At 41.0% G+C, this 12,402-nt stretch overlaps 1 long non-coding RNA gene across 3 annotated transcripts in view; it reads right to left on the reverse strand.

Annotated features, from left to right (window-relative positions):
- The window catches only part of LOC111870437, a 34,562-nt gene extending 24,335 nt beyond the window's left edge, over positions 1-10,227 (reverse strand). Inside the window, exons 1-5 of one of the 3 annotated variants that reach the window (XR_002843847.2) lie at positions 9,755-10,226; positions 9,165-9,278; positions 8,321-8,462; positions 5,780-5,986; positions 2,526-3,067 (exon numbers count right to left, since the gene is read on the reverse strand). This is a non-coding gene — a long non-coding RNA (uncharacterized LOC111870437). Of the gene's footprint in view, positions 1-2,525; positions 3,068-5,288; positions 5,987-8,320; positions 8,463-9,164; positions 9,279-9,754 lie in introns of those variants that run through there. The other 2 variants (XR_002843848.2, XR_002843846.2) reach the window with 2 other exon arrangements.
- Positions 10,228-12,402: the final 2,175 nt, after the last annotated feature.

Here is a 12,402-nt window from a genome sequence, read left to right on the forward strand (position 1 = left end):
ATACGATGGGGTACCCAAAAGAAACCGAACTAATTTTTTTGTGGGCAGAGCTTTTGTAGTACCGCGTTTTGCCGCTATGAGCGCATAGAGCTAACATTCCTGAGTCGATAAGCCGACTACCGTTGCTTCAGAAGGTAAGGACTAGTTTCGGCAGAGTTTATAGTGACAACTGTTTTGTGTGATTGTCGTTTATGCAATGGCTGATTTTCGTGAACAGTGTGTGGTGGTGACATTCTGCTTTTTGCTCGGGAAAAGTGGAACAGAAACTCTTGAAATGTTAAAAACGGCGTACAAGGACGATGCTATGGGGAAAACTAAGTGTCTGAGCGGTTTTCCTGTTTAAAAAATGGTGAAATGTCAATTGATGACAAACCTTGTTCTGCTCGTCCTTCCACGGCCCGAACACATGAAAATGTTGAAAAAATTCAAACATCAAGGAAGATCGACGACGGACCATTGAAGAAATTGTGGAGCTGTCGGGAGTGACTTGGAGCTCAGCAGCCAGATTTGTGGCAGTCGGGTGACTGGTTTTTCCATCATGACAATGCCCCTGCTCACACAGCCCTGTCTGTACAACAATTCTTGACCAAAAATGGTATGACCCATGTTCCTCACCCTCCATACTCACCCGACTTCACCCCGTGCGACTTTTTTTTTGTTTCCTCGAATGAAAAGACACGAAAGGAAAAAACGATGGAGGCGCTGTCAAGCATCTCAAAAGATAATTCAGACAATGTTTTGAAAAATGGAATAAAAGACTAGACAAGTGTATTAGTGTAAGTGGAGAGTACTTTGAAGGGGATTGAAGGTTTGTGCTTAAAATTTGAATAAATAAGTTTAAAAAAAAATAAGTTCGGTTTCTTTTGGGTACCCCCACATATATGTCTTTGGTTGATGAGTGCCAAGAGAGCAAAGAAGGGAAGAGATTGTCGAAGAGCTAAAACATGCCAACGCCAGGGAATGGCTGGCATCGCCCGGGCATTAAAACACGCCCGCGCCAGTCAAAGAGTTAATGGCATGGGAAGGCCTTTTGGACGCAGGACGGAAGTTCGTCTTCCATGTTGGCGGTGATAGTGATGACAGTTCTCATGATAGCTACGATTCACCTGCTGGTGACGAGGAAGGACTGGCATATAGAGATGATGTCTATGAGGACATTGCCAGTGTTGCCCCTTTAGAATAGACCTTTGTAATATGTAAATAAACTCTTCATATATACATATATAACAGTGAAAAGTGTATAATAATGTATAGTGCACAACCGTCTGCCATTCGGCACTTAAAACATCGGATGTGCGAACATCAATGAGAATAACCCACCATCACTATGCAACACAATGAGGTACGGAGTTATTTCCTTTTGAGAACGCCTGTACTGCATTCCCAGCCAAACTTGTCGGCATGCTGGAGTTCTCCCCACCACTACCAATACTTCTCCTACTCCGCGTCGGAGGACTGTCAGCTCTAAGCACTAGAGCTGTACTTACTCATGGAGCTGAGCCCTTCTGGAGGAGCCGCCAATTCTGCAGCTACTCAAGAATTTCCCAGCATTTTATGGAACCCTAGGGTTCATTACCATGTTCACAAGAGCCCTCCACTGGTCCATATCCTGAGCCAGATCAATCCAATCAATACCATCCCATCCTATCTCTCTAAGATTTATTTTAATATTGTCCACCCACCTACATCTTGGTCTTCCCAGTGGTCTCTTTCCTTCTGGTTTTCCCACCAATATCCTATACGCATTCCTCTTCTCCCCAATTCGTGCTACATGACCTGCCCACCTCATCCTCCTTGACTTGATCATTCTAATATACTTGGAGAAGAGTACAAGTTATGAAGCTCCTCCTTATGCAGTTTTCTCCAACCTCCTGTCACTTCATCTCTCCTCGGTCCAAATATTCTCCTCAACACCCTGTTCTCAAACACCCTCAGTCTATGTTCCTCCCTTAAACCAAGTTTCACACCCATACAGAACCACAGGCAAAATTATAGTTTTGTATATTCTAATTTTTATAAAGACAAAAGGTTCTGGACTGGACTGAATGGTAGCAAGCATTACCAGAGTTCAATCGCTGCTTAATTTCCTCCTGAATCAAGTTTCAATCTGTTATCGTTTTTTCCAAATATCTGAACTGTGCCACATCTTCAAAACATCTGTTTCCTATCTTTATGTCATGATTTTGCCCTGCATTTTGGTGACGAGACAGTAATATATACTTAGTTTTTTCTGTGTTTACTTCTAGACCAACCTCTTTACTTGCATCAATTAAAGTCTGTGTGTTTTCTTTTATGGTATCTACATTATCAGCCGGCAGATTCACATCATCGGCATAGGCCAACAGCTGATGTGTCCCTTTTAATTTCAGTCCAACCTGGTTTTCCTGGACCTTCCCAATGGCATATTCTAAAGCAAAGTTGAGAAGGAGTGGCGATAAAGCATCTCCTTGTTTTAGACCATTCTGGATAGGAAATTTATCACACAAATGTTTACCTATATGGACTTTACTATACGTTTTGTTTAAAGAAATTTTAATCAACCTAACTAGTTTTACGGGTATCCCAAACTCCATTCAGAATATCATACAATATGTCCCTCCTACCTGAATCAAGAGTCCACAAACTAATTCTTGTTCTACAGTTAAGGCCAAAGGTAATTTTTCCTCATGCAGTTTGGCTTTTCCTTGTCAGTGTTTCTTTAATAATACACATTTAAGAGCAGTGAGTTATTAGCCCACTGACTCCGAGTGTACTGGTGGGGCTGCCACCTAAGGACCTGACACTGGCCCCAACAACAGCAGAACATCTGCAAGGCACAGCTCAATGGGTGCCCTCAAAGGTGCTCTGCTTGGCACATTCTTCATGCTAGCTACCTGCTTGGCTTACTCTTCCTTGAAGGTGGGTGCAGTTCATTCCTCCAAAATCTTGGCAACAAGCAGAAGGCTAATGGCAAGCTGTTCAGCACTGGTGAGCTGCAAACTTTTAAGTCCCTTGCACGGCCGTCCACAGTATGATGTGAAAACGTGTGCAGGTCTACATGGCTTCTGGGGACTTGTGGTTGCTGATACTGTAAGTGGTAATGTATCAGAACGATACAGCCAAACACAGAGTGATAAGACATACACAGTACCCATGCCTTCTGGGTCCTGAACAGAAAACTGTGAGTGCACATGACTGATGCTCTAGGCTCCACAACTGGGGCAGTGAGAAGGGTCTACTCAATGTTCTTTTTTTGCTCCCTGCAGGGACAAATAAGTTGGAAATTGCACGTGAAGCCGTGGGACAAAAGCATGGAGACAGGAAATATCACTGCTGCTGAAAGAAGAACTTAGCAGATTTAAGAGAAACAGATAACTCTAGAATCTACAAAGACTTCCCCTGTCAAATGTGAGTTCCTCATGAATTCCCAAGGAAACAGCACATGATAAGAGTTCCCACATAAGAGCACAAATTGTAATAGAAATGAGTGTATGGGCTGCCTAAACACTGCAGCAAGTAGAATGGAATGTGTGCTAAAATCTTTTTGTGCAACAGTCATGTCAATGTTCAACTAGAAAACAACATTTCAGATACTTCCTCAGTCTCCATCATTAGAGTGACGAAATGAATGGCCATACGTCGCTGGCAACTGATATTTATACCAGTCTGTCAAATTGATGCCCCTTCCTATTGGTGTACTACGCAGAAGGTGGGCAGACTCAAACTGTGTGATCAACCACCCAATTTTAACCTATCTACATCTTGCTTAACACTTTGCGGACCATGCACCCTTTAAAAAGTTTTTCGCTTTTAAACATGGCAGACCATTCGCGTGTTAACAGGTTTTTAGAACACGATAAGTTGCAACACACTATATATACGATGGGGTACCCAAAAGAAACCGAACTAATTTTTTTGTGGGCAGAGCTTTTGTAGTACCACGTTTTGCCGCTATGAGCACATAAAGCTAACATTCCTGAGTCGATAAGCCGACTACAGTTGCTTCAGAAGGTAAGGACTAGTTTCGGTTATAGTGACAACTGTTTTGTGTGATTGTCGTTTTTGCAATGGCTGATTTTCGTGAACAACGTGCGGCAGTGAAATTCTGCTTTTTGCTCGGGAAAAGTGGAACAGAAACTCTTGATGTTAAAAACAAGGACGATGCTATGGGGAAAACTCAAGTGTCTGAGTGGTTTTCCTGTTTCAAAAATGATGAAATGTCAATTGATGACAAACCTTGTTCTGGTCGTCCTTCCATGGCCCGAACACATGAAAATGTTGAAAAAATTCGTGAAATCATCAAGAAAGATCGACGACGGACCATTGAAGAAATTGTGGAGCTGTCGGAAGTGACTTGGAGCTCAGTTCAGTTCAGTTTTTCCATCATGACAATGCCCCTGCTCACACGATAATTTTTGACCAAAAATGGTATGACCCCTGTTCCTCACCCTTCATACTCACCCGACCTTGGCCCATGCGACTTTTTTTTGTTTCCTCAAATGAAAAGAGACATGAAAGGAAAGTGTTTTGCTGATGTTGCTGAGGTGAACGAAAAAANGCCCTCGCTGTTTACTTAACCAACTATAAAGGACAATGCTTTGCCTTCTTAAAGCTGTGTGTGTCAACCAGTAGCTAGTGGGGAGAATGGATCAAGGACAAATTCTCCTCTGATGACCTAGCTGACCTGCTTTGTGAGACGCGTAGTAATGGACTGTCATTCAGACAGCGACAGTGGCGGGGGACAACAAATAATTGTGGCCACAGACAGTAAAAGTGACAGTAGCTCCGACGATAATGGGTATAATAACTTTGCGCGTAGTAAAATTGCAGGGACAGCAAAAAATCTAAAAAAAATCTAAACCCTGATTCAAAATTGAAATACAAAGCATTTCTGATGAATGTGGCAAAGGCCTGGGCTACAGTCCAGATCGTGGTTGCAGAACCAGGGCCACACAAAGACTTAGTACGACCATGCCCTTCAACTCCCACCCCATGAAGGCCTCATGTGGACCCCCCAGGGCGACTCTCGAGTGATATGCCTAAAAATACCCTCGTGAAAATTGTGAAGAGTGAACATTCCAAGGGGAAGAATCCTTCTAGGCAATGCCATGTTTGCACGTTCACAAAAAAAAAGGAGTATCTATACATTTGCAAGTTCTCTGTAATGCCACTTCACAAAGGGGAATGTTTCCAGAAATATCACACCCTCAAGCACTTCTAGGGGCATTGGTAAGTGTTCTCCAAAAATTTTAGTTCAAAAAATTAATTAGGAGATTTTATATTAATTTTTAAAGTGAAGAGTGCACAAGTTAGGGTAGTATGTTTAAAAATGCCGGTCCCCAGGGTGATTTAAATATTTAAATCGCCAGTCCGCAAAGTGTTAACTTGGTGTCTCTCTTGTCAGATATTCCATATTCCTTCTTGCATGTTCCACTCTGGCTTCTTGGGATTTTTGTGATGTATGTGTTTTCAAGTGCCATAAAAATCTGGTGCTGGGATTCCATGCTTGGCTAAGTTTGAACCATTCTGTTCTGTCTGGATCCAATTTTATAAAATTACAAAATAAAATCCTTGCACCTGACACATGGTATTATGGCATTTAGCTACATGTGCTTAGAATTATTATTCCTAGTATAATGTCACATGAAAAAAAATTAACATATATCTCAATCATATGGAGTACAAGGATGTGAACTGGACAGGGCAGTCTAGTGCTTAGCTTTACTGTAAAGCCCACAGATCTGAGCTTCTGATGACATGAGAGTGAAAGGCATGTTCATTGTGTGTAGGCAAGTCTCACCTTTATCATGGCAGCATCCTTTGGAACAGCATCTTTTGCCTCCTCCTCTCTGGACATGTAAATCTTTCTACAAGGAACTCATGATTTCTCCCTTCACATGCTCTCTCTGGGAATGTGATTCACTCTCATATTCCATTATGCAGTTCATCTACTCTGAGTTCATTCTGAAATCTAAGTATTTCATCTCTTGCGCTGGTAAGAAGTGCACTAAAAGAAAAATATAAAATTTACTAATTCTGAATGAAGACTACCCTTCTTTTGTGTATTAAGGCCAGAGCGTCAGCAACTTTACAAATTCCATTTGACTGTACCCTTGCAGTATATTTTGGGCTTAGGATAAGGGTGCCAAAATATACTCTTTATCTGTTTCTGCACACTACACATGGCAATAAATCATTCTCATTAAATATTTAATATAAGAAGGGCGCTCCATATATAAAGCCTCCTATTTTTTTGTGTTAATCTGTAACGTCTGAGCTGGATGTTGGTGGTGTTGTAGTAAAGGTTGAACCTTCCCGCCAATGTTCTGTTAAGTTTGCATGTCGTGTGACAGATAGGGACCGCAGAGCAGTCTACCAAAATGGTGTCTGACATAGATGTGTTACTGAATTTCTCACTGCCGAACAAATTGCACCCACTGACATCCATCGACACTTGCTAAAGGTGTATGGAGACGATACAGTGGATGTCAGCACAGCAAGGCAGTGGGTAGTGCATTTCAACAGTGGCAAAAGTGAAGTGCATGACAAACCGTGCCCTGGGCGTCCCTGCTCAGCTGCCACTCCTAATGAACAGCACCTCGATAAGCTCATCCATACAGATCGGCAGAAAACGACCAGGCAACTGTGCACAGCTTAATATAGACTGTAATGCATTGGAAACGATGTTGGGGAAGCTGGATTATCGCAAAGTTTGTTCCAGGTGGGTCCCGCGGATGCTTACACAGGACCACAAAACTCATTGAATGGAAGTCTGTCAGGACCTGTTGTGCCAGTTTGAGGCTGAAGGTGACAAGTTTCTGGACAGCATCGTCACCAGAGATGAGACGTGGTGTCACCACTATGAGCTGGAATCCAAAAGACAGTCCATGGAATGGCAACATCCGGATTTCCCAAGGAAAAAGAAGTTCAAGATACAGCCATCAGCAGGAAAAGTGATTTGCATGGTCTTTTGGGATAAGGGGGATGTGATTTTGTTAGATTTCCTGGAGCCTGGTGAGACTGTCAATTCTGAACGCTAAAAGACGATGCTGACTAAGCTTGAAGCCGGCATTTTCCCCGAGTCAGGCCAGAGAAGCAGACCTTTCGCTTGCAACACGATAACACTAGACCCCATACCAGTTTGCGACCACCGCGCATATTCCAAAGTTTGGCTGGACTGTCCTACCACATCCACCTTATAGTCCCGATTTAGCACCTTCAGACTTCCATCTCTTTGGGCCTATGAAAGATGGACTATGTGGGCAACATTTTCCAGACAATGATGCCGTCATTGCAGCTGTAAGAAAGTGGCTAGCCTGTGCTGGTGCAGACTTTTACAGGCATGGCATACAGGCTCTTGTTCATCACTGGCAAAAGTGCACAATGAATGGCTGTGATTATGTGGAAAAATTATTAAGTAGCAGAAATCTTGCTCTATTTAACTGTGTTATTATGTTTTCTGTATCTGTTGCAGTTTTCAATAAAAAAATAATGGGAGGCAATATATACAGAACGCTCCTCATATGCAGGCTGAGGATAAAACTGTACAAGTCAGCAATCTTCATTAACTCATATGTGGTGAGAGGGCAAGCACATTTCTGGAGTACTAAGCCAAACATAACAACTGGGAGGTTTATAATGAACTTGACATGTTCAGGGCTCCATGTTTCACTGTAACCGGTGTATGGCCGACCGTGGAGTGCACGCAAATTTTGCAGATGAATCAGCATGCCGATAACATTTGGAATGAAGGGAAGTTGTTAACTTTGTTATTTCTCCAAAACTGTCCCATTTAACTTCACTGATGCCTAGAATGTCTAATTTATGTTTCCATATCTCAACAGACTTGTTTTAATTTTCCACTCTGGGCTAATGTTCTGACATTCCGCAAACTATTCTTGTTCTATATTTTAGGCCAAAGGTCATTTCTGCTCGTGCAGTTTGGCTTTTCCTTGTCAATGTTTCTTTAATAGAATGCATTTAAGAGTAGTGGGTTATTAGCCCACTGACTCTGAGTGTACTGGTGGGGCTGTCACCTAAGGACCTGACACTGGCTCCAACAACGTTGTCAGCCATGTAGTTTCTGTATGGCGTAAGCAAGAACATTTCCTCCTTGCTTATAAAGTTGATTTGTTTATTCCACCAATACTCGGCTGCCATTTCCTGGTCTGTGTTAACAGGGTGCACCACTTGAATGTGAGGTTGGCTTTTGGAAGTGAGAGGCTATTGTTCGCATCACTCCCCTTTGCACCCCAAACCTAATCAGTAATTAATATAATCATTTTAATCAAATATTTGGTCACATATTTCAGATTAAATTATAATAATTATTTTATTCCACCTTAATTGTTTTATCTCGACTAGCAGTGGCTAACCAGGAGACTTCTGGATGCCAGTCACAGGCAAACACTGGTCCACTGTGGGCAGTAAACTGATGATAACAGCAGAGTGCCTGAGGTCCCACAGTTGAACATTGCCATTTTCTGAAACAACAGCAAACACACAACAGAGATGCACACTGACTGAACATCACAGACACTTTCAGTGTTACTGAAATGTAATAATGAGAACAGCATCATTAACTGTTTAAAAATACAGTGCCATTGGCTTAGCAACAACACAGCATGTACCAAATTGTCTCCTTATGTTCTTGTTTTGTCTTACATGAAGCAGCAACAAGAAAAAAATATCAGAGATGTTTTGTTAACACCTACTGTGTATGGCTGTATTAATGAGGAATACAAATATGAAGACTAATTATTTGTATAAATGAGTTTATGAACTTCACGCTTGCTGAAATGGGCATTTTTTTAATTCGCTTAGTGGGGACTGGAGTCCAACTGGGTCCACTCCACATGGCGGCCACTGATTGGCCTACTGTAGCCTGCCCCAGGTGATTATGATGATGGAGAATTTTGTGGAATGAAGATTGGCAGGGGAAACCAAACCGAGAAAACCCGCCCCAGCGCCACTTTGTCCACCACAAATCCCACTTGACAAGACATAGGAAGCCAGCAACTAACTGCTTGAGCTATGGCATGGCCGAGATGGGCATTTAAACCATTCCTTAAACATTTCCTGTAAAATGTATAAGTTGCTTCTCTTGTCCAAAGATCAAGACATTTTTTGGTCCCATCCTGAGAACCAGAAACGAGCCAAGTTTGTTCTGATGTGTGGAAACTCACTTTGTTTACAGTGTGTTTGTGGTCCATGAATACACGTTGTGTTTTGATCGTGAAAGTTGATTCAGGTTCCACAAACAGCAGCACCATTTGTAGCAGCAGTTTCTAAGAGATGATCTGTGGAGAGTTAGGGGCAATGATCATTAAAAATCTCTGGGCACAAAAAAAGAACTGTTCACAGTGCAAACAGCTTCTGGTAACAAATTTGTTTTTAAACTTTCTATACATAAATTTGTAAAAACACTTAATGGGCATACAGCATCCACCTACACATCTGATTGGTTAAGTTGCCTATCTGCTGTATTCGAATGTAACTTTGATTAAATTTTTATGTGAATGGCTCTTACTGAAGCTTATTATGCTGAGATAAAATTTACTACATTACATAACTAAAACAACATACTTCAGCACATCAGAAAACTTTTGTACTGTATTTTTCAAATCCTAATGGCACTTAATATTATTGATTATGTACATGTTTTTCATACAGCTTGTCTTTCTGAGATAATTGACCAGATTTCATTTTGGAGTGAAAACTGTAATGGACACTGAGAACACACACTCTTGTTTAGATTATGTGTGAGATACTGTACCTTCAGCTGTGTTCCAAGCAACGTCATTACATGAGAAATTAAGATTCAGGTCTTCCCAACTCTGAGATTACAGTTCTCCACAAATTGGTCCTCTTTAGTAGAAAATACCTTGAAGACTGAAACATAAATTTGTCTGCCACTCAGCATATCCAATATGAATCTTCACCACATTGGAAACCTCATATCTTAGGTGGTTGCATATGCAGTCCTAGGGGAGGAATGTTCTGTCTTCTTACATAGAAGTGACTCATCACAGTTTTGATGGGTGCAATGTCGATGATGACCATGTCCATCAACACCTCAGAGCTTAAGATATAATTGTTGTTAACAGATAGAGAAGATATGGGTACCAAAGTGAGTGATATAGATTCCCCTGATGTTACAGCAGAGATAGGACAGTTATGTCCAGGAAAGGATGTTGCTACTGGATATCACATAGAATGTTTCATCAGATGTACGAGGGGGTACCCAAAAGAAACCGAACTTATTTTTTTTTTAAACTTGTTTATTCAAATTTTAAGCACAAACCTTCAATCCCCTTCAAAGTACTCTCCACTTACACTAATACACTTGTCTAGTCTTTTATTCCATTTTTCAAAACATTGTCTAAATTCATCTTTTGAGATGCTTGACAGCGCCTCCGTCGTTTTTTCCTTCACCTCAGCAACATCAGCAGAATGCTTTCCTTTTATGTCTCTTTTCATTGGAGGAAACAAAAAAAAGTGGCACGGGGCAAGGTCGGGTGAGTATGGAGGGTGAGGAACAGGGGTCATACCATTTTTGGTCAAGAATTGTCCTACAGACAGGGCTGTGTGAGCAGGGGCATTGTCATGATGGAAACATTCGCTGAACTGAGCTCCAAGTCACTCCCGACAGCTCTAAAATTTCTTCAATGGTCCGTCGTCGATCTTCCTTGATGATTTCACGAATTTTTTCAACATTTTCATATGTTCGGGCCGTGGAAGGATGACCAGAACGAGGTTTGTCATCAACTGACAATTCACCATTTTTGAAACGGGAAAACCCACTTGAGTTTTCCCCATAGCATCGTCCTTGTACACCGTTTTTAACGTTTCAAGAGTTTCTGTTCCACTTTTCCCGAGCAAAAAGCAGAATTTCACCGCCGCACACTGTTCACGAAAATCAGCCATTGCAAAAACGATGATCACACAAAACATTTGTCACTATAAACTCTGCCGAAACTAGTCCTTACCTTCTCAAGCAATGGTAGTTGGTTTATCGACTCAGGAATGTTAGCTCTATGTGCTCATAGCAGCAAACGCGGTACTACAAAAGCTCTGCCCACAAAAAATTAGTTCGGTTTCTTTTGGGTATCCCATCATATCACTGCACATAATCATGAAGAATGTGACATCTTCATAAAATTTATGGAAAGAAAAGAACAAGATATGCTGATATTTTCACAGCCACAAAAGGAAGGTAAATGCCATCTTCCTTTTGTTCATGTTCTGTGTACTGTCCCTGCAACATCACTTTACGGTGGGAGTGGGCAACAGTATAGACTTGATGTTAATTTATTATGTTGTAAAACTTTGTTTCTTTGTCTTTGTATGAAGTGGTATCAGGTAAACAAAGACACTACATGGCTACTACATGACTGTTTATTTCACTATAGTACGCCGACTCGTAGAGCGCAGCACTACTTACATCCAATCAATCATACCAATATAACACAATCTGAATCTAAATTTCATCCTGTTAACACCTCTCCTCAAAATTATAGAGTTCAAAGTAATTTCAACTGTATATAACCACTTAACCTGAACACACCTATTGTTCAATCACAAAACACAAAACTTAAAGTTCTAAGAGAAAATCAAAAGTCATAAACAAAGTTCACTTATCTTAAATTAATGCAATCTTAAGGTTCAGTTAATATAAAACTAATAATCTGGCAAATTCCTTTGTCTTGGGACCAGAAAGTGTCTTTGTAAAAACATCAGCAATGTTTTTACATGACTCAACATATACTAATGTGATCTCACCAGCTTTGACTAGTATTGGTCCTTAATACTTATATTCTTAGTCTTATCTGATGTATTTTGAGAACTGGCAATGCATATAGCTGGCGCATTGTCTGCATATATGGCACATGGTTTGCCCATAAGATTGTCCTGTCCTACCTCACGCAGAAAGTCCCTAAGCCATTCGAACTCCGAGACACACTCATACACTGCCATGTACTCAGAATGTGCAGAAGGGGTAACTTGGCTTTGCTTCTTACTACGCCAACATATGACTCCTCCTGCTAGTATAAAACAATATCCTGAGATAGAAATGTTGTCCATCTTATCAGCAGCCCAATCAGAATCTGTAAACACAGCAGTCTCTTTGTTTGTTTTACAAAACTGCAATCCATAACTTTTGGTCTTCTTTAACCTTTATCCTACGGCCCTTTAAACTTAGGTTGTGGCAACGGTACGGAGTTCTTTAAATGGCCGCTATTTGAGATTCGTGAAAATTGTAGTCTCTTACTAATTTTGCTCCTATTTCTGCTATTTCTGTGATAATCGATCGAAATAAACGCTGTTTTTTTCTCGAAAGAATATAGAATCAGATATTTTAATTTACAGATTGTATATAACATGTTAAAATTTTTGCACTGACACCAAAATAGAATTTTCGCA

Source organism: Cryptotermes secundus, unplaced genomic scaffold (genome assembly GCF_002891405.2).
Source record: "Cryptotermes secundus unplaced genomic scaffold, Csec_1.0 scaffold1476, whole genome shotgun sequence".
Classification (NCBI taxonomy): domain Eukaryota; kingdom Metazoa; phylum Arthropoda; class Insecta; order Blattodea; family Kalotermitidae; genus Cryptotermes; species Cryptotermes secundus.